Source organism: Peromyscus maniculatus, chromosome 14 (assembly GCF_049852395.1).
Source record: "Peromyscus maniculatus bairdii isolate BWxNUB_F1_BW_parent chromosome 14, HU_Pman_BW_mat_3.1, whole genome shotgun sequence".
Classification (NCBI taxonomy): domain Eukaryota; kingdom Metazoa; phylum Chordata; class Mammalia; order Rodentia; family Cricetidae; genus Peromyscus; species Peromyscus maniculatus.
The window spans coordinates 55,804,614-55,825,358 of record NC_134865.1 but is presented as its reverse complement, the minus strand read 5'-3'; the positions used below and the strand labels follow the sequence as shown (position 1 = coordinate 55,825,358).

Here is a 20,745-nt window from a genome sequence, read left to right as displayed (position 1 = left end):
ACACACACACACACACACACACACACACACACACACTCTTTCTCTCCCTCTCACGAGTAAAATATCTATAAAATATTTGTATTTTTTAAGTAATAGAAGATGTACTATACACTAGAAAGGCAAGGCCAGGAATGTGCATCAGGTTTAGGCAGGAACAGCAAGCTGATGCCACTGATGATGGTGACTTTGCTGTTTAAATCTGGATGTGCCCAACGTGATGAGACTACTCTTTCTTGGGACTTGAACGATGGCATTGGTGACTTCCGGGAATAGGCTTGTTTATAAAAGTTGACTGTGCTGCAGAGGCTGGCTGACCGTAGGGACGCCTGCCCTGGGCCCCTCTGCCCGCTCTGTGGCAGATGGCCGCCATTTCCCTGGTGAGATTCCGCCAGCTGGCACCGGAGTTACTGGCTGCCGCCTTCCTTTACTGCCTGCAAATGTCCCCACAGATCTCAGGAGCGGGAGAGAATGAGGAGGAAGTGTGCTGCAGGCTATGGTCTCCATTCGAAGGTTTAGAACGAGGTCTGCCTGCCCAGGGCCAGCACCTGCACCTATGCGTGGCTCTTTGTCTACAAGTTGTATGCTGAACCTCCTGGCCATAGACAGACTGGTTTTCTAGAGTCTGGGTTCATCCGTCTGGAGGTCAGGGTCTTTCCAGTCAATGATTGTCGTCATTGTCTTTGTGAACAGTGACATTGTGAGTTCCTTACAGGTAGAAACTAGGTTGCTGGTAGCCTTCCAGTGTCTGGTGTATAGTAGGAAGACACAGACATGCTTTTCCTGTGGGAACCTCAGCTCTGGGAGTAGACAGCGTGAAAGCCATTTTTGGGAATGATTTTCTTCTTGTTCTCTGCATTCCTCTGTCCAGGCTCAAGTGTGGGGTCCATATCCCCCATCTTTATTCCTCTTTGTCCTTATTTTTCTTAGAAAGTGGCTTCACCTGGCCGGCCTATCATGCCAAGCCAGGCCCTGACCACATACCCTCTCCTCCAGGCAGTCTGATAGGAGATGCTGGAAGCATTTCGTTGGTTCTACTTTGAATTAGTAGATCAGCCAGCCTCGGAGTGGAGCTTGCCTGTATCCCGGGAGCTGTTCCCATGAGGACCACAGAGTCTAGACAGCATAGTTTACCTGGAGCCAGGGAAGACAAGAGCTGACCTCTTGGTGGGCCCCCAGACAGACACGGGTAAAAGGATGTCCTTTAAGGAAAAGAAAAAAAAAGGAATCCACCCAGATGGAATGATGAGAGGAATGATATCACGGTTGGCATGACAACGGCAGGGCCATCATAATCTCCCCACAAGGTGGTCAGAATCCCAAGGGAAGGCCGAGTTTCACTGCTCATCTCACTTTGGGACAGGCAGGAGTGGTATGGGATGGAGGAGGGGCTGCTTACTCAATGGCCACAGCAGGCCTGGGGACCTGGACTTTGTCCCCAGAGCTGCTTCCCGGCTTTGACAATCTCCCAGGGGTGCTGAGTGCCACCTCCAAGCAGCATGGCATTGGAGGAGTGGCCAGAGAGACAGGGCAGAACAGCAGAGCAGGGCCTCCATGGCTGGAGAGTGGAGATGAGACAGAAGATGGTTTTATGGGATTCTGTAAGAGTCCTTGAGCTGTATCCTCAGCTCCTCCTTCCCAGGGGCTCCAACCTCTTTGGATAAATGTGCCACTGGCCTCCGGTCTCTAACCTGCTTTCTCTGGAGTTCTGCCACAGGTGGTATGGAGCTGGGTCCAAACCACGTAAGTTGTACTAATTTCAAAGCCCCTTGTTCCCCAAACCAAGAGAGACAAAGGTTCAAGTGACTCCTTGGTCACGAAGATGCTGTGACGAATGCTGTCTCGGGCAGGTGCTTCTCGATCACAGAGCAAGGATTTAGATGTCCAAGAGTTGAGGGGTCATGAACTGTGGGGTTGGTATCCTGGGGGCTTTTCTCACCTCTGCCCATGTGGTGACTGTGCCTAGGTTGGGCCTGGTTGGTGACAATCATACCTGCTTGTTTAGCTTTCTGGACTCTGGCACTTTGGGGGTTTGGAAGTGGGAGGGGTCATGAGGCTGGATGTTTCAGCTCCTTCTCCATTGTGGAGCCTTACACCTTGGCTGCAGGCTTAGGAAGCCATATCAGAGTCTCTCTAGCAGCAGGCTCTTCAGTTTCTATCGTGGATATCTCAGCAACACCCCAACCCCCAACCCCTGCCCCCACCCCGCCCTGTTCCTTTTGCCTATCGTAACTATCTTAGTTAGGGTTTCTATTGCTGTGAAGAGACACCATGGCCGTGGCAACTCTTAAAAGGAAAACATTAAATTGGGGGCGGGGGCGGGTTCACTTACAGTTGCATGGTGGGAAGCATGGTGGCATGCAGGCAGACGTGGCCCTGGAGAAGGAGCTGAGAGGCCTACATCTTGCAGGCAACAGGAAGTTGACTGAGACACTGGGCAGTATCCTGAGCATAGGAAACCTCAAAGCCCGCCCTCATAGTGACACACTTCCTCTAACAAGGCCACACCTACTCCAACAGAGGCATACTTCCTAATAGTGCCATTCCCTATGGGATTATGGGGGGGGGCAATATATCCAAACTACTACAGTAACTTTGTAAAGTGAACTTAATTATTATTTAATTGTTTGATTGATATTAAAATTCACAATCAAAATTCACAATCAAACTCAACAGTTCTAAAGTGGTCACGATATTGTGGATCCAGCATACACTTCGTCATTCCCCTATCCCCTGAAATCACTAATTTACTATATCTGCCATTGTGAATGAAGTTCCTCTATTCTAGATATTTTATATAAATGAAACCTCACAATATATGTGACCTTTTGTGTCTGCCTTATTCCCCTTAGCATGATGTTTTCAGTGTTCAGCCATATTGTGGCATGTAGAAATATTCCATTTTTTATGGTTGAATAGTATTCTATTGTGTGGAATCACATTTTATATATCCATTCATTGGTTGGTGGAGATTAGGATTATTTCTACCTGTTGGCTATTATAAATGATGCTAAAATAAATCTTTTTACATTTGTGTACATCTTTTCTGTGGACATGCTCCCTTCCCTTTGCCCTTTCTTATTTATGTACATGTGTGTGTGCACCATGTACATATAGGAGCCTGTGGAGACCGGAAGAGGCCTTTGAATCCCTTGGATCTGGAGTTACAGGCAGTTGTGAGCCACCATATGGGTGCTGGACCTTGCCAAGAGCAGCAAATGCCCTTGGTCTCTGAGTCATCTCTTCAGCCCTATAGTTCCTTTTTTGGGATAAGGTCACTTTGTCTGGTCTGGAACTCAATATACAGTCCAGGCTAGCCTCAGATTCAATCCTCCTGTGATAGCCCCTGAGTCTTGTGCTCAGGATTACAGTCTTGTGCCATCCCATGTGGTTCAGAACATATGCTTTAAATTCTACCGAATAACACGTAGCTGAACAGAGTAATAACTCCACGTGTGACTTTCTGAGGGGCTGCCTGTTTTCCATAGTGTCTGCTCCACTTCTCATCCCCACCCAAATACATGAAGGTCTCGTTTCTCTAAACCTTGGCTGATGCTTGTGACTGCCTGCTCTTCCTTGAGTGTGTGTGTGTGTGTGTGTGTGTGTGTGTGTGTGTGTGTGAATGAATGTGTGTAGGTGTGCACACCCATGTACACGAAAAGGCCAGAGAAAGCTATCTGTTGTCTTTTTTTTCGTTGCTCTTCACCTTATTCCCTTCTGACAGGGTCTTTCACTGTGCCCAGATTTTACCATATTCTGTTTCCAGCTAAACTGGTAGCCACCAAGCCCCACCAATCCTCCTGTCTCTGTCCCCGGTAGCAAGACTTCCTCTGTACCGCCAGCTCCCAAATAATGACACGGAGACTTATTATTAATTATGAAAGCTTGTCCTTAGCTGAGGCTCGTCCCACTAGCTCTTATAACTTTAATGAACCCATTTATTTTAATCTATGTTCTGTTGCGTGGCTCGTTAACTCATCTCTCTGTACTGCTCATGCTGCCTTCTCTGCCTCTGGCTGGCAAACCTGCCTTTTTTCTTCCCTGAGTCCTCTCTGTCCCCAGAAGTCCCGCCCAATCTCTTCCTGCCTAGCTATTGGCCATCCAGCTCTTTATGAAGCCAATCACAGTGACACATCTTCACACAGTGCAAAGGAATATTCCGCAGCAGTCCCCTCCAGTGCTGGTGTTACAGGTGCTCGTGGCCATGCCCAGATTTCTTATTTTTGAGATTATAATTACATTTCTCCCCTCTCCGCCTCCAAACCCTCCCACACACTCTCCCCCACTCTCCTTCAAATTCATGACCTCTTTTTCTGTTAATTGTGATTGTATGCATATATGTATATACATATATATTCCCAAATACTACCTGCTTGGTTCATACAGCATTACTTGTATGTTCTCAGGGCTGACCATTTGGCACTGGACAAGCAATTGGTGTGCTCTTCCTTGGGGAGGACCCCCTTTCCCACTCCCAGCTTCCCTTTGTTGCCTATAGGTCTTTGTGTAGGGTGGAGGCCTGGTGGGCTTTTCCCCATCCACTTTCACATGTCCATTGGTGTCCTTGTTCAGTTCACATGTGGGCAGTCATGTTGGTGAGACTTTATGGGTGTAGCTTCTAATGTTACTAGGAGACACGATCTCACAGCAAACTCCCTAGTCCTCTGGCTCTTACAGTCTTTCTGCCTCCTCTTCCACAATGTTCCCTGAGCCTTAGGTGCAGGAGTGTTTGGTAGATGTATCCCTTGGGATTGGGCTCAACAACTCTATATCTTGATTGGTTGTGATTTTTTTTTATAGTGGTCTTCATCTGTTGCAAAGAGAAGTTTCCTTGATGAAGACCACACTTGAGTGAAGACTACACCGTGGGCATAATATTTATAGATTGTTGTTAGAGAGTATGCTAGTCCTAGCAAAGTAGTGGTTATAGATTCTCCTCCTATAACCATGACTCCACACACTGAGTAGTTAGCTAGGTTTCCAGCCACAGGCATGGGCTTCCTCTTTCCGAGCAAGTCTTAAGTCCAATTAGAGAGCTGTTGGTATACCAAAGTATGCATGCCACTTCTGCATCCCCAGGATCATCGTGCAATGCTGGGCATGGATATGGTTCATAGGCATCATAGCTGGGTAGGATTGTTGGTTGCCTTCCTCCTTAGGAAGCTTGTATGGTACCTTCTGGTACCATGAAAGTTAGTTTTCAGGGAGGGAGCATTCAGGTCATTTCCAGCTCAGGGCCTGTGGGCCCTGTGTCTGAAGGGCATTATGTCTTCACTGTGCCCAGGTTTTTATGTGGTTCAGGCATCTGAACTCAGATCCTCTTACTTGCTGAACTCTCTCTCCAGCCCCAGTCTGCCCTTTTGAATATACCCATCCTAGTGGGCATGAAGAGGTATTTCACTATGGTTTTAAAAAGTACATGTATGTATCTACTTGTTTATCTATATGTATATGAGTGTTTTGCCTGCATGTATGTCTGTGTACCACATGCATGCTTGGTGTCCATGGAGGCCAGAAGAGGGCATTAGATCCCCTGGGACTAGGGTTTCAGACAGTTTTGAGCAGCCATGTGGGCGCTGGAAATTGAACCCAGGTCCTCCTGAAGAGCAGCTAGTACTCTTCACTGCTGAGCCATCTCTCCAGCCCCTTCATTATGGTTTTGATTAGCATTTCCCTAATGACTAGGGATGCCGAGTATCTTTTCACATGCACATCGGCCATTTGTCTATCTTTTTGTATTATGCATACCCATTCAAATCTTTTGCCCATTTTCAGTTGTCTTTTTGGTGTTGAGAAGTGAGTTTATTGAAACTTACCATTGTTCCCCCCACCCACACTCTAGCATAGTGCCACCAACCTGTGATGAAGGAGGAGTTTAAATGGGTCGTCTGAAAGCAGGTTTTAATCTTTGCCTCTTTGATTGCTCAAGCGTGCTTAGGAATCTCCCCTTCCCTCACCCGACTTTCTGTCCTTGATCAGTCTTGCTTTGCAGTTGGTCCCCAGCTAATCTGCTCTGTGCTCATGGCATTATTTTCTATATGTACGTGGATCATTCCTGTATGCATATGTCTGACCCTCTTTGAAGCTCTCTCTCTCTCTACATACATAAGCATACATACAGCAGGACCCTCAGCATGCTCATAACTCAGCACATTCCTTTGCCAAGTCTTCACCCCCCCCCTCCCCCGTTGGATTCTCCATCAACATCTACCTAATCAGCCAGAGGAAGTCCTCATGGATTTCTTCCTCTGAGCCACATTTATTTACCAAGTCCTGTCCATGTACTCCTTTCAATGTGTCTGTATCTCTGCCCTCATGCTCTGACTGACATGGGCCAGGTCTTTGTCATTACAACTAGGCTCTCCAGTTTTGAGCATCTCTCATTCACCCGCTCTCTGCATGATCTGATCCTTGTCATCTTCAGCCTCTCCCATGATTCCTTTGCCTGAGGACAAACTTGATAAGCATACCACCCTTCTAACATGGCTACAACCTCTTTCTGAAACCCCACGGTTCTCTAAATATTCTCCTCTTCGTCCCTATTATAGCCACTAGGAATTCCATGTGGCCACTTGAATGATTGTTCCTACTGCCATACATGGACTGTTGTGAGCTGGCATGAGTTTCATGAATGTGGCTGGGGACAGATTTCCATTGTGGCCCAAGCTAAATGCTACTTTGGATAGAGAACCTGGTGACTGTGGATTGGGTATGAGTTTTGATTCAACAATTTCCTTATGTGAAAAATTTCCAAATGGAATTAAAATCAAACTGAATTTTATTGATGTTATGAATCACAAAGCATATGTGTAGTTTGGGAGCTGATGAGTAAAACATATTTGAAATTAGGTTTGAGTCTTCAAGCTTGCCATGACTTCTATAAACACGAACATCACGTACTTGTTTAAGACCACCTTTGACCTTTAGGATGCCTTCTAACCTTTTCAGAGTATGTTAGTCCTTAGATAAAGAGGTTAATAAAATTTAAGGTGTGATCCTAGCCTTTTCCATGAAGTTTTTATTTTTTTAGATTAATTTACCTTAAATTGTCATTTAGTCCTCTTTTTCTCTTTCTCTCTCCCCCCCTCTCCCTCTCTTTCTTTCTCTCTCTCTGTCTCTTGGGTTTTGGAGAGACAGGGTTTCTCTATATAGCCCTGGCTGTCCTGGAACTGCCTCTGTAGGTCAGGCTGGCCTTGAACTCACAGAGATCCGCCTGCTTCTGCCTCCCAAGTGCTGGGACTAAAGGTGTGTGCCACCACACCTGGCTTCTCGCTCTTATTTTTACTTAGCAAACTTTTCAGACCTTATGAGAAGTTGTGAGAATATTATAACATCCTCCCCTCCCCTTTCTCAGACGCACCATCTGTCAGCACATTCGCCACATTTGTCTCCCCCCTCTCCCGCTCAGGTGCACAGGAATGAGTGCACACACGCAGACACACAGACGCTCAGACACACAGACATTTGTACACAGCCTCCCGAATGGTCTTCCCAGTGCTTTTGTGTTTTGGCCATCAGGCAGATGGAGGGCCGTGGGACACAGCCCTTTGGGTGTGATCACACCTGTTTGCAGGAAGCATGAGATCAGTCGACAGTGCCCCTTTCCTGTTCGTGGTGTGTTTTCGAGCCACACAGAGAACCCCAAGGCTTGACTTCTTGCCTCAGTACTGCCCAACTGCAGCACACTTGGCAAAACCTCAGTTTCTCCATTTATATAGCAAGAGCTTAAATCACCTGCTTTTGAAGGCTTCTCCCTGTACTCTACGTCCTGTGGCCCCGTGATGGCCAAAAAAATACCTCACTCCTTTGGGAAATTGTCAGGAGATACTTAAATGTACTTGTGAGATGAACCTAGGAAATTTATTGCCGGCTGGGCTGTGGCCAGGACCGCATCTGGTTAATAACAAGATGTGTTTTTTTTCCCCTCGTAGGAGCTACAGAGTGCAGAGGTGGAGGCTGGCGGGTGGGCTGGGTGAGGACAGGCCAAGCGGCAGGAACTCTGACCTCTCCGTGTCCCAGCAAGGAGCACAGAGGCTCCCCAACTCCTCCCCCCACAGGTCTCTGAGGTCACGGCTTTTCCCATTTGCTGTTTGTCCTGCTCCCCCACACCCTTTTATAGCTACTTTGTTCAAGGATCTCGCCACCTCCTTTTGCTGTCCCTGGCTGACTTCCAGGTTTAATATCTCGGGACAGCAGCGACTAGAAGATGTTGACGGCGCAAGTGACTTTCTCGGGTGGACTTTCAAAAAAGGCCTCACTGTCATGGATGGGGATGAGAATTGTCCAGAGGGCGTTGAATAGTGAGACTGTTTTCTAGAAGTTTCCAACAAGGTTCCTACCTAGACTGATCAGACTCATTTTATGGGTCTAATTCCCATAAGTGGAACTGGAGAATGTTCTGGTAAAGGAGAAAAGAACTTAGGTGTGTCAGGCTTGCGGAAAGGGACTGTCGAGAGCTGGGTGATTGGAGACCCATTTATTCATTCAATAAATGTTTATGGGATGCCTGCTGTATTATGTGCAAGGTCCTTTTACCCAGAAAATCTTTCTCATTTTCATGGTTTGGCTCTTTCAAACAGTTTTTTTCACTGTGTAGCTCTGGCTGGACTTGAACACACCATGTAGCTCAGGCTAGCCTCAAACTTGGGTAATCTTCTTGTCTGCCTCCAGATTGCTGGGATTATAACTCATGTCTAGCTTCAGCATGCCTGGAATTTGGGTGGACATCATTACTTAGGTACCTGACACTGGGCCCTGTGGGATAGAAATGGTAGAAATGGCACAATTGTCACATCCCCTCTTCTGACAGTCACATGCTGAGCTATAGCCGTACCATTGAATCCTTCCTAGAAGATGTAACATGCTCCCCAGTCAGCTGATGAGAAGAGTGACCGAGAGGGGGGCCTTATTCAAGGTCCGCTAATGACAAGTGAGAGTTCAAATACCACACTCTCAGCCTCTGTGTCTGTCCCCAAAGCCGGTTTATGGGTTCACCCCATTTAGTGATGTTTCTACTGGTCCAAAAGATGAGGACAATGTAATTAGAGTTATAGTAAGGCTTATGCTGTGTTGTTCAGTGAGTCTCGGCTGGAGCAACTTAACTCTCAGGGACATTTGGAAACGCCTAAGGTAGTTTTTTGGTGGTTACAGCTGGGAAGTGCCGTTGGTAGTTAACTGGCAGGGGCCGGGGATGTTGTTTAACATCTTCCAGTGCGCAGGACAGCTGTTCCCCTCCCCGGGCCAGGAGCTGATTTAATTAGGGTGATCATTAATCTTAAAATTCTATTATTCTGATTTGTGAGAAATATATCATCGTGGGTCCTTTTGTGTGTGTGTGTGTGCATGCACTCTTAGGTGAGATATATTTGTGTACATTTATGTGAGTGTGCATGGCTTCCTACATGTATGTATGATGGATGCTGATATCAGATCTCTTCTTCAATTGCTCTCTGCCTATGGTGGTTTGGATTAGAATGGCCTCATAGGCCCATATATTGCCAGGCTTAGTACCCAGTTGGTGAACTGTGTGGAAAGGTTAGGAGGTAGCTCTTGTCGGAGGAGGTGTGTGCTGGGGGTGGGCTTTATAGTCTCAATAGCCGGGTCCAGGGTCGCTCTCTCTCTTTCTCCCTCTCCGCCTGATGCTGGTGGATCAGGGTGTAAAACGCTCAGCTACGGCTCCAGTGCCATGCTTGCCACTGTGCTCCCTGCCACAATGGTCATGGACTAACCTTTCAACACTGCAAGCAAGCCCTCAGTGAGACAGATGCTTTCTTTTATGAGAGTTGTGTAGGTCACGGTGTGTCCTCACAGCGATAGAACAGCAGCTATACTGACACTACCTTATTGTTGTTGCTAGATAATATAGCTAACATTTATTTAGAAAATATATTAGATAGCCAGGTGGTAGTGGCGCACACCTTTAATCCCAGCACTTGGGAGGCAGAGGCAAGCGAATCTTTGAGTTTGAGGCTAGCCTGATCTACAGAGGGAGTTCCAGGACAGCCAAGGCTACACAGAGAAACCCTGTTTTGAAAAAACAAAAACAAAACTATATATTTATATATAATATATATACATATATATTAGAAATTTTCAAACACAGCTACTAATAGAAACATAAAAATGAAATTTCTTTTCCCCCCACTATGAATGTAACACATACTTATTTAATGAAATTTCTTTATATATATATATATATATATATAAATTTCTTTATATATATATATAAAGAATATATATATAATATAAAATATATATTTATTTATATATATATATAAAATTCATCCTCCTCCCCAATCTGAGAAGGGATCTTGTACTGAACCCCAAGCTTAGCAATGCAGCTAGAGTGATTGTTCATTGAGCTCAGGGATCTGCTTCCCCAGTGTTGAGGTTATAGATACACACCACCACACCTGATTTTTTTTATATGAGTGCAGGGTACTGGGCTTACATCCTCAAGCTTTTGTGGCCAACTCTTTATTGAGTGGGCCATCTTTACAGCCACCATCTTTTTATTTCATCAACATTATCTATCTATCTATCTATCTATCTATCTATCTATCTATCTATCTATCTATCTATCTATCTATCTATCTATTATCTATCTATGTGTGCAATGTTCTGTGTGGTAACTCAACAGATGAGTATGGTGTGTAGTGATCAAATGTTGGTAATTAGCCTTTTTACTCCCTTAAAGAACATTTATCTGTTGCTTGAATTTCTAAAGGTCTTATTAATGAAAAACCTGGAACTAGATATTGAGGCAAATGCTGAAAGATCAGAGAGACAAAGGAACAAGCCACAGCTACCACCTCTTACCTCACCAACTCCTCAGCCTGAAAAAGCCTCTAGTTCATGTCTTCCTCATGCCTTATATACCTTTATCTGCCCAGCCGTCACTTCCTGGGATTAAAGGTGTGTGACTTCCAAGTACTAGGATTAAAGGTGTGTGCCACCACTGCCTGGCTGTTTCTTTCCTAGACTGAGTCAATCTCATGTAGTCCAGGGTGGCTTTGAACTCAGAGATCTAGACAGATCTCTGCCTCCTGAGTGCTAGGATTAAAGGTGTGTGCCACCACCACCTGGCTTCTGTGTTTAATCTAGTGGCTTGTTCTCTTCTTTGATCTTCAGGCAAATTTTATTAGGGTATAAAATATATCACCACCTTTCCTCTTTTTTGTCTAAAATAATAAAAGAAGGTTATAACTAATATAATAAAAACTAAATACAATAAGTACAATAAGTATATACAATATATACAGTCAAGAATTACACTAACAACGTCCAGTCCATTAGCATTTGACAAATTCAGAGAAAATAACTCAATTATTTATCCTATTTTGGCTAGTCCAAAATGTACCTAATTCACTTTCTGTCCTTACTTGTATTAACAACCCAAAACTATCTTTTGATGTCTTTCAAACTTATACACTTTACACCTCTTTAATGAGTTTCTTTTCTGAATTTGTTAACAAGGAAAACTATAACTATCTAGTCTTCAACTCCATCAGAGACTTGAGATGGAAATAATATTACCTAAGTGAACAGCGACTTCCAAAAAAATGTGAGAAATGACAGAAACAGCTGGCTGCCTAGACAGTCACCCAAGACTCCTCTGCAATGTTGGGGCACCCATCTTCAGCCTAGCATATCTGACAGACTCATCTGTGAAGTAGGATATTCTGAAGGGCCTTCCTACCTTGTCTTGGCAAGAATGAACAGTCCTTTCTTTTGTGTCCTGCTTGTCCATTTGGACAGCATACTGTCAGCAGTCCATGTAAGGGTACTTTCTTGCCCAGTGGCTACCTTGCCACAAAAAAAATCAACTCCATATGGAGTTTCTTAGATGTCCATCATTGTTTCTGAAGTAGATTGGTACTGCCAGGAGCAGACATGTCTCATAGTCATAAAAAAAAAAAAAAGAATCTATGTTATTAAAATAACTTAAATACCATATTCTGTAGATCTCTGAAGTGTTTGAAGACGATTAGTCTATCTAAAATGTATCTCTGTTTGACCTTGGAAACATACCTAACATGACTATAAGTTTGATTGTAATGACTAACTACTAATTTGCATTTCTTTATATCCTAAATAGTTGGTAATAATGACTAGCAATTTGCACTACATTGTTGAATGAACTCTATAGGTACAATACCTTGCACAAGATTAGAAGTATATGAACAGTATGCTCTAACAAAAAAAATCTCAAATTTGTATCAATGTACCAAATTTGTATACAATATACAAAAATCCAATGTAAAATATTTAAAACTAGTAGTTGCTTTTTAAAAGTAGATTCAATATCTACCTTTTTGTCTTATGTCTATACCGTCTTTTTTTTTCTTTTCAGAGTAGATTCAATAGATTCAATAATTGACCTTTTGTCCTGTTATATCTGCATCCCCTTTTTTCTTTTAAAAACTAGAACCCTGAATTTAATCTCCTTTGTTTAGCCTTTTTCCTGACCATTAACAATTAACAACTTGTAACCAACCATCCTAAACAATGGCAGTTATGCATAACCCATTGAAAGGCCAAAAGCTACTGCCTCACCTCTTGGGAATATGGGTGTCATGTTCTTAAAAGTACTTCCTGCTGTTTGGGGGCAAAGGCATCTTTAGAGGATCCTGAAGAGAAAATTTTGGGTTAATTGTCAAGTCCTGGGAGAGGCAGCTGTATCATTTGTTGTCCAGTCTCTGTGTAATGAGAAAGTGCAGGGCTTGTCTCAAGTCCTGGCTAGAGTAGATTGTGAGGCTGGATCATCTCAGCTAACCATCTTGAAATTGTCCTGAGCAGTTTGTAGTCCAAAGCTGATCTTTGGGTGGTGTTTGTCAGTTTAACGGCATTATCATCATCATGATAGACTCATCATTGTGGGATCATCTTTTCAAAGACTTCAAAGGTTGCTATTAGGTGTGGTCATGGTTCACAGCAGAAAATCTTTTTCGTGGGACATTTTTTTTTTTCTGGATGATTTGTCCTTTTTCTTCAGATGTCTCATTTGTCCATTGTTCTTCAGATTCCTTAGCCTTCATTCTGCTGAAAGACAAAAACCAAAACCCTTCCCTAACCCTAACTTTGAGGAGGTTCCCTTTTGTCAAGTTCTATCTGATCAAATGAAAAGCATTTGTTAGTCATATAAGTTAGTTTAAATTGAATGGTTATGCTGGTTGATGAACTATCACCTCTTCTAATTAAGAGGTCTCTCTTGTTCAAATCAAACCTTTATCAATTTTGATGATATCCATAGCTTTTCTTCTCTGGTGAAAACAAAAGCAAAACCTTGTCCCCATCGTAATACATATCCTGGTTTCCTCCTGAGGTCAGCACATCCTTAAAGTATATAGGCGATTTAATTCTGTAGTTTTTTTCTGTTATTCAAGGTTTATCCACAGCTGTTGTTCCTTTCTCATTAGCACTGAGAAAGTTCAAAGTTAATAAAGCATTATGCAGTCTATTTCTGGGGGTCTTTGTTACCCCTTTCTGTTTATTTAGCATATCCTTTAGAGTTAGATTTGATCTTTCTATGACTGCTTGGCCTGTAGGATTGTGTGATACACCTGTAATATGCTTTATATTGTAATAAGCAAAAACAAAAACAAAAACAAAAAAACAAAAACAAAAACCCAAAACAAAACAAAAACCCTCTTTCATTTGACCAGAGACATACGCTGGAGCATTGTCAGTCTTAATTTGTAGTTATACCCATGATGGCCAGAACTTCTAGCAAATGAGTGATTACAGAATCAGCCTTTTCAGAACTCAGAGCAGTTGCTCATTGAAATCTTGAATAGGTATCAATGGTGTGGTATACATATTTCAATTTTCCAAATTCTGCAAAATGAAACACATCCATCTGTCAGATTTCATTCCTCTGAGTACCCTTTGGGTTACCTCCTAGTGGTAGTGGAGTTTGATTGTATAAAGAACAAGTGGGACATTTTTTATAATTTCCTTGGCTTGTTGCCAGGTTGTGGAAAAATCCTTTTTAAACTCTTACTATTGACATGATATTTTTTATGAAATTCTGAGGCCTCCAGCACATTTCCTATCAATAGTTTATCAATCTCATCATTACCTTGTGCTAGAGGGCCTGGCAGACCCATATGAAATCGGATGTGTGTTATGTATAAGGGATGATTCCTATTCCTGATATTTCTTGTAACTGAATAAATAACAAAGTTAATTCTGACTCATCAGGGATAAATTTAGCAGTTTCAATGTGTAAGACCACTCTTTTGGGCACACTGAGAGTCAGTAACTATGTTGAAAGTTTCCAAAAAATCCATTAATCCCATCAGAATGGCATATAGTTCCAATTTTTGGATAGCATTATAAAGACTTTGAACCACTTTTTGGAATTTTCTGATTTGTAAACTGCCTTTCCTTTTTGGTTTGCATCAGTATAAAATGTAGGGGCTCCAGATATTGGTTTTCCTGTACATTTATCATCTCTTTGCATTGAGAAATCTTGAACTCTTTTAGTTCTTCAGAAAGTTTAACAAATACATTAAAGTGTCCCCGCCCCCCTCCACTTCCCTTTAGCTTTTTTGAGACAGGGTTTTTCTGTGTAACAGCCCTAGCTGTCCTGGAACTCTTGTAGACCAGGCTGGCCTCGAACTCACAGAGATCCACCTACCTCTGCTTCCCAAGTGCTGGGATTATAGACATGTGCAGCCACTGCCTGGCTGTAGTGTTTTAATAATGACTCTGTGCTGTAGAACATTAAAACTCATTTTACCTAACTGTTCTTGGTTCCTAGCCTTCAGCCTGCCCATCCTTTCCCCTCATTTCCTGTCTTAACCTCCAGAGATCACTGTTCTACTCGATGATTTCAGCTTTTCTAGCTGCCGCATATTAGCAAGAACATGTAGTGTCTTCCTTCCTTCCTTCCTTCCTTCCTTCCTTCCTTCCTTCCTTCCTTCCTTCCTTCCTTCCTTCCTTCCTTTCTTAAGATTTATTTATTTATTATGTATACAGTGGTCTGCCTGCACACCAGAAGAGGGCACCAGAAGGCATTGTAGATGGTTGTGAGCCACCATGTGGCTGCTGGGAATTGAACTCAGGACCTCTGGAAGAGCAGCCAGTGCACTTAACCTCTGAGCCATCTCTCCAGACCGTGTTTGTCTTTCTATGCTTGGCTTATTTCACTTAGCCACACATCTTCCTCCAGATCTACCGGTTACCTTTTGTTTAAGGAACAATGGCGTTAAAAAAAAAAAAAAAACAAAGCTGGCGAGACTTTCGTTCTGTCGTTGGTCTCTCCAGCAAGCATCTCGGAATGGCTTGTTCCAGGAATTCTATAAAAACTTCTTAGTGAGGATTAGTGAAGGGGAGCACCCCGTACTGCAAATGAGGTGATGACTAGGGTGACAGGCTCTCCAGGCCTCCGGAGTCCCATTTAATAACAAGCGTTTACTGGCTACTTATTGCCTAGGACTGGCCAAGGCTTAGGAGAGACTAAAGGGAGATTTCGACAGTCTTCGATGATAGAAAAATTGAACCAGTGTCAGGGAGGAGACAGGAAAAGCTGGGCGAAGGATGGCTAGGCTTAGCCACCGTCTGATGACTATGCAGATCAAGGGGGTCTTGCCTCCTCTTCCCTTTGTTTCTTTCTTTCTCTCCTCCTCCTCCCTCTCCTCCCTCCTCCTTCTCTTTGGAAACAGAGTCTTATGTAGCTTAGACTGACTGTGGACTTGCTATGTAGTTGAGGATGACCTTGAATTTCTGCTTCTCCTGACTCTGTCTCCCCAGGAATGGTTTTATAGGTGTGCACCACTGTACTTGGTTTATGTAGTGCTGGTGCTTGGTTTATGTAGTGCTAGAGATCAAACAGGCCTTCATGTATGGTAGGCAAATGAACAATCTACCAACTGAGCTGTTTCTCCTTTCTTTCCCCCGACTTTCTTCTTTCTTTCCTTCTCTTCCTCCCTTCTTCTTGCTTCCCTTAAATTTTTTTTTTTTGAGATAGCGTTTCAAATAGCCCAGGCTAGCCCTGAATTTGTTATGTAGTCCAGGCTGATCTTGAATTCCTGATACTCCATTTCCCTAGTAGCTTCTATGTCCCCCGAGCATGACATACATGTTTCCTGCCTCTTGCTTTCTCACTGGTTTCTATCTTGGATGAGGGTCCCCAAGCTGGAGTGTGGCAGCCATCTCGGATACCTCCTTTCCCTCTTCCTTCTGGTGGACCCCTGTCTTGTCGATTCTGTTTTGAGAATGTTTCCGGAGTTGGCCTAGTTTCTCCTCATTCTGGAGCATTCTCCACCCAGCAGCATGAATGAATACTCTTGTTAAAATATAAATCCGAGCACAGCCTACCTCTGCTTATAGGCTCCCGTGGTTTCCTCATTGCACAGAGGGTGAAGTCCAAGTTCTGTATCGAGGCATTCTTGGCTCTGGCTGGCTGGCCTGCCTCTCAGTACTTTCCAGCCTTTGCTCTTCAGTGGCACTCACACCATGGTCCGGACATGGACGGCTCACTCTTTTCTAAGCACACACTGTGGAATGACCCAATGTCTCCATTTCTTTTCCACCTGACAATATCAAATTAATGTATTATGACTTCTGTAGATTATCTCTGGGAGTGGCCCCGGGAGCCTTTTGGGGAGGTGGGGCCTGCACTTACCTGGTTCTCTTGGAGACTCCATGCTCAGCTGGGTGCTTAGCATGTGGCAGCTGCCCAGTCGTGGTTTGTTGAGTAGACAAGAAATGGACACAGGAAGGTTTAGAGCTGGACTAGCTCAGTGGAGAAGGCTTGCCTACCACCCATGAGACCCTGCTTTCATCCCCAGTATTATGCAAAACTTCAGGGTGGGGCTGGCACTGTGGCTCAATGGGTAAAGATTCCTGCTGTCAAGGCTGATGACTTGAGTTTAATCCTTGAGACCAACAAGATGGAAAAAGGTAATTGACTTTTTTTTTTTTTTGAGACAGGGTCTCTCTTACACAGCTTTGGCTGTCCTGGAACTTGCTAGGTAGACCAGGCTAGCCTCAAACTCATAGAGATGCTCTTGCTTCTGCCTCCTAAGTGCTGGGATAAAGGCATGCACCACCACACCTGGATGAGAATTGACTCTTAAAAGTTGTCTTCTGACTTCTACATGACATACACACACACACACACACACACACACCACCACCACCACCACCACCACCACCACCACCACCACCAAATAAAACAACAACAAAACTTCTTCAGAAAATTTGTAAGTTGTAGCACAGGCTTGTAATCAATCCTAGCACTCTGGAAGCAGAGACAGAAATCAGGGGTTCAAGGCCATTCTCAGCTACAGAGTAACTTTGGGACCAGCCTGGGTTATATGAGTCATATTTCAAAAAAAAAAAAAAAAACAAAACACATAGGGATTGAAGAGATGGTTCATTGTATGCTGCTCATGCAGAAGACCTAAGTTTGGTTCCCAGTACCTACATCAAGAAAGCTCACAGGTGATAGAAATGCCTGGAACTCCAGCTCCAGAGGATACAGCGCCCTCTTCTGGAGTCCATGGGCACCTGCACTCACATGCACATAGACACAGACATACATGTATATACATCCTTAAAATAATAGAAAATAAAGCATGTGACTCCAGCTTACCACCATGTAATGTTGTTTTGCTTATTTTGAACAATCCAAAGAGACTTACAGGAAAGCTCTGCCTCAGTGGCGCAGGAAGAAGCAACACGACTTGAGTTGTTTGAGTGGCCAAGTCTCCAGAGGCTCTAGTGATAGCAGGTCATTTCTTTGCCCCAGAACTAGGGCGAAGGTAGAGGGAGCTGTGGCGGGCAGGAGGGAGGGGCCTGGCTTTCTGATTCCTACCTGCCCCAGTCAACCCAAGTGGTAGAGAGCACACTTGAGAAAAAGCAAAAAGATAGAGAGATAATTGGACTCTGTGGCCCTTTGCAAATGACGTCTGTACCCAACTTCAGTAGTGTGACTGTATCCCCTCCCCCCCTTTTCTTTTTAGTCTTTTGAGAGAGGGTTTCATGTAGTCCAGGCTGGCCTTGAATACCTGATTCTCTGGCCTCTACCTCCCAAGTGCATGCACCATCACACCTTGTTTTTTGTGTATGTTTTATGTATATGTATGTATGTATGTATGTATGAATGTACGTATGTATACATGTGTACATTCTTTTATGTGTGTGGGCGAGTGGAGGTCAGAGGACAACCTTGGGTGTTGTTCGAACTCAGAACCTACTATCTTGTTTTGTTTCGTGAGGCGGGGTCTCATTTGGTCTAGGGCTCCCAGATAATGCTCGGAAGACTGGCCACCAAGCCTCAGGCACCGGCCTGGTTCAGCCCCCCGGCTCTGAGAGGACAAGTGTGCCACCATGCCTGGCACTTCCCTCAGGTTGTGGGTATTGAGTGAGGCAAGCACTTCACAGTCTGAGCTGTTTCCCCAGGCCTGCTCTTCCTCCTCCTGCTTGTGGGGTTGGGTGTGGCCTCACATATACTCAGTACATGCTCCACCACTGGGCTACACGGCCCAGCTCCCATGAATCCTATCTTCCTCCCAGAGGCACCCCAGGCTGTGAGTCCATGGAGGACAGGTGTTTTCCTTGTTAACTCCTGCCTCTGCAGGTGTCTTGTGCACGTGCTCCCCGAATGAATGAACTCATTGAGTAAGAATGACATTTGCCTCTTGCTCTGGTTCCTTGGGGCCCTATGTTTCTTATTTTCCTGGACAACTTCACAGTTACCCCACATTCTCTGGATACTGACTCATAGGCATTTTTGTCTTTAGACTCAACTCCCCTGGTTTTTAGACTTCCCCCCGCAAAGGTTGTCCCAGTGCCTTTAGAAAGAAAATGTGGGGGCAAGCAGAATGCAGAGAGGAAGCCCAAAGGATTAATTGGTTAAATTTTATTACATAGGCTGGTGCTGTTGTTTACAGGCCATTAAAAACCATTATCATCTTCCCAGGCTGGGCAGACAGCACTGAGCCGCTTTGATGCATGTCTTAGAGAGATAAGGAAAATTTATCCCTTGTTTTGACTTCAGAATTTCTTCTTGGTTTATTATCTGACAACGCGATTCAACTTTCTCTCCAAATGTCCCTGAGCTCAGGCAACTTTTTCAAGTTGCTGGCAGGGGAGGTTCAGATTAGAAACCTACAATTTTGGTGTGGGAAGAGACCTCTGAGATAAATGGCTGTCCCTAGCCTGCCCCCTCCCTCTCCCTCCCACCTCCATCTGTATTTGTCTCTCATAGCGGAGCTGTTCCTGGACACCCCAGATTCTCAAGTAATTTGCACTTATTGATCTTCAGGCAGGGCAGATGTTTCTCACGACCTCCGGCTAATCCTCCTGCCTCTGTGACCACATCTGCCCAGCAGGGATGACTCCTTGGCACACACACACACACACACACACACACACACACACACACACACACACCAGCTCCTTAGTGTCCCTTGTGTACTGTGCACATAGGTGAATGAACTGTCTTATTTCTGCTGTCTTAAGTGATAGGATAGTCAGGGTTCCCCTGGGTGGGCTGGGCTTGGAACCCTTACATATTCCAGCCAATCTGTGTGTGTATGCACGTGTGTGAGCTTGCTTGCTTGCTTGTGTGAATGTGCCACATGTGGGTGCCTGAGGAGGCCAGAAGAGGGCCCGGGATTCCATGGAGCTGGAAGTTGCAGGCAGTTGTGAGCTGCCCTATGCGGGTGCTGGGAACTGATCTCATGCCCTTTGGAAGAGCATCGAATGCTCTTAACCCCTGAGCCATTTCTTCAGCCCCACTCCCCGACATGCCTCTTTGAGGTTGTTATTTGCCAGGGGATAGCAGCTGTGCTACTCTGTAGGGGTCTGGTGCTTGTCTAGAGAGCCTGCGAGACTTTTCTATTTCTTAGATGTGAAGAGATGTGCTGGATGGGGGCTGAGCTTACTTTTAGCCGATCAATGAAAGAAGTGTGTGAGAGAGAATGCCCGGGCTTGGCAGACAGCAGCTACTCACATGCTTGAGGAGCAAGGACTGATGGAAGTAGGAATTGGGGTGCCTGCCAGCCCCAGGCTGCTCCTCCTGGCCTGTGTCTTCAGTTCAGTAGGTATTTTATTTGCCGAGGAAGGGTTTGATTTAGAATGTATGGGGCCTAGGGGTGGGGGTGGTGGATAGCTCAGTGGTTAAAGTGCTTTCTGGGCAAATATGAGGACCTGTGTTTGGATACCCAGAACCTATGTAAATGCTTCATGACGGAGATTCTCACTGCCCCCTCCAAACAAGGAAGAGAGGTGCTGAAGGAGATCCAGGCTGACCCGTGGCAAGGGCAGACATCCTGGGGCTTGAAAGTGTCTCTCACTCGCTAAGACCAGTCCCGGCGGCAGCCTCTGTTCAAAACCACATCTCTCTTCCAGCCAGGGTGGCTCCAAAGCCATCTCAGGCAACACCAAATCATCCCAGGAATTTTTCCAGGCGTCTGACCCTCAGGCAAGACGGAGGGGAAGACATTCCTTTCATCCAGACCTTGTTAGTACCACTGGGCTGGAGTTTACTGTCTTCGGAGGGTTCACAGGATAAGCTCACAGATGCCTGGACTCGGCGAAAGGAGATAAGCACCGCTTCTGGACACCTCCGCTCCCATAAGGCATTTCGTTGTGCCCTCCCGGGCTCCTTTGTTCCCTGCACAAGAATGACCCCTCCCCTGGCTTTTCTTCCACTGTTTCTCTTTCTAGCAGGCTTCCCCCCATTTCTTTCTGTCCGGACACATCCTGTTGCATCTTCTGCAAGGACTGAGCTTC

The 20,745-nt window shown here is 44.8% G+C and overlaps 1 protein-coding gene across 2 annotated transcripts in view; it reads left to right on the top strand.

The window, feature by feature from the left end:
• The window catches only part of Dpf3 (double PHD fingers 3), a 292,453-nt gene that overhangs the window by 52,129 nt on the left and 219,579 nt on the right, over positions 1-20,745 (top strand). The window contains exon 1 of one of the 2 annotated variants that reach the window (XM_042260868.2): positions 57-1,740. The exons of the other annotated variant lie outside the window; for it this stretch is intronic. The gene's annotated coding sequence lies outside the window, so the exon portion shown is untranslated. Of the gene's footprint in view, positions 1-56; positions 1,741-20,745 lie in introns of those variants that run through there. 2 annotated transcript variants of the gene reach the window in all.